Source organism: Bubalus kerabau, chromosome 7 (assembly GCF_029407905.1).
Source record: "Bubalus kerabau isolate K-KA32 ecotype Philippines breed swamp buffalo chromosome 7, PCC_UOA_SB_1v2, whole genome shotgun sequence".
In the NCBI taxonomy this organism is placed as follows: Eukaryota; Metazoa; Chordata; class Mammalia; order Artiodactyla; family Bovidae; genus Bubalus; species Bubalus kerabau.
In genome coordinates, this window is record NC_073630.1 from 89,787,081 (window position 1) to 89,788,562 (window position 1,482).

A 1,482-nucleotide genomic window follows, 5' to 3' on the forward strand; every position below is an offset into this window, starting at 1 on the left:
TTCATGGCAAATAGATGGGGAAACAGTGGAAATAGTAGCTGACTATTTTTTTGGGCTCCAAAATCACTGCAGATGGTGATTGCAGCCATGAAATTAAAAGACGCTTACTCCTTGGAAGGAAAGTTATGACCAACCTAAATAGCATATTAAAGAGCAGAGACATTACTTTGCCAACAAAGCTCTATCTAGTCAACACTATGGTTTTTCCAGTAGTCATGTATGGATATGAGAGCTGGACTATAAAGAAAACTGAGCCCCCGAAGAATTGATGCTTTTGAACTGTGGTGTTGGAGAAGACTCTTGAGCGTCCCTTGGACTTCAAGGAGGTCCAACCAGTCCAATCCTAAAGGAGATCAGTCCTGGGTGCTCATTGGAAGGACTGATGTTGAAGCTGAAACGCTAATTCTTTGGCCACCTGATGCGAAGAACTGACTCATTGGGAAAGACCATGATGCTGGGAAAGATTAAGGGCAGGAGGAGAAGGGGACGACAGAGGATGAGATGGTTGGATGGCATCACTGACTCAATAGACATGAGTTTGAGTAATCTCCAGAAGTTTGTGATGGACAGGGAGGCCTGGCATGCTGCGGTTCATGGGGTCGCAAAGAGTTGGTCACGACTGAGTGACTGAACTGAACTGAACTGAAGGGTTAAGAAAATGACAATACACAAAGGACAATTTTTAATGGCGCCATTTTCCAGAATAATTATAAAATAGTCAAATGCCTTTACTGTCTGTAGGCTCATAAACCTATTCCCTTCTAACCTAGCATATGTTCACTCTCATCCTATTCTATTCCTATCTAAACCTGGTCTTTCAAAAACACCTTAACAATATGAGTGACCTTTCCCAACCACTTCTCTCTGAAAGCAACCTGCACTTCCATCTCTAACCTTCTGAAAATCTAAATCCTTAGCATGTACTCATTTAGGTAAATGTTTAAGCATTCTTTGTCAAAGAGCAGCATTTAAAAGCTCAAAACTTTGGCTGCATTTGAACAGCGTTCACAAGTTCTAATAAAAATGAAATCACACTCTTGGAGAAAATTCTGGCATCAGGGAGCAGCTGATAAGGAGAACTCATAGGTGAAAAAAAATTCTGGCTCTTGAAATTACCCAAGCGCATAAACAAGTGACAAAAAGACAACTTATAGTTATGCCTTTTCATATGTACACAGGTGCCTGGCCCCTGGCCTGCACTTTTAAGCTTTAGTGAACCAAATGTCAGCTCTGTTCACAGGACACTTTGAATAAGCCGCTGAGTTTTTCTAAGGTGAACTCTTGACTCCCTCCTGACTCGTCCTCATGCCTTTGTTTCCCTTGGTTTTGCACTGATTGACAAACAACGTGTCTCTGTTCCTGTTTGTGAATGTCGTTATTGGTTCTGTAGTCAGATTTATTTTCCTTGTACTAAACTTTAATCTCCCTGGTATATGCCTTGAGAAAATCAACCTTTGTTGCCACAAATGACTTTAGTCCATG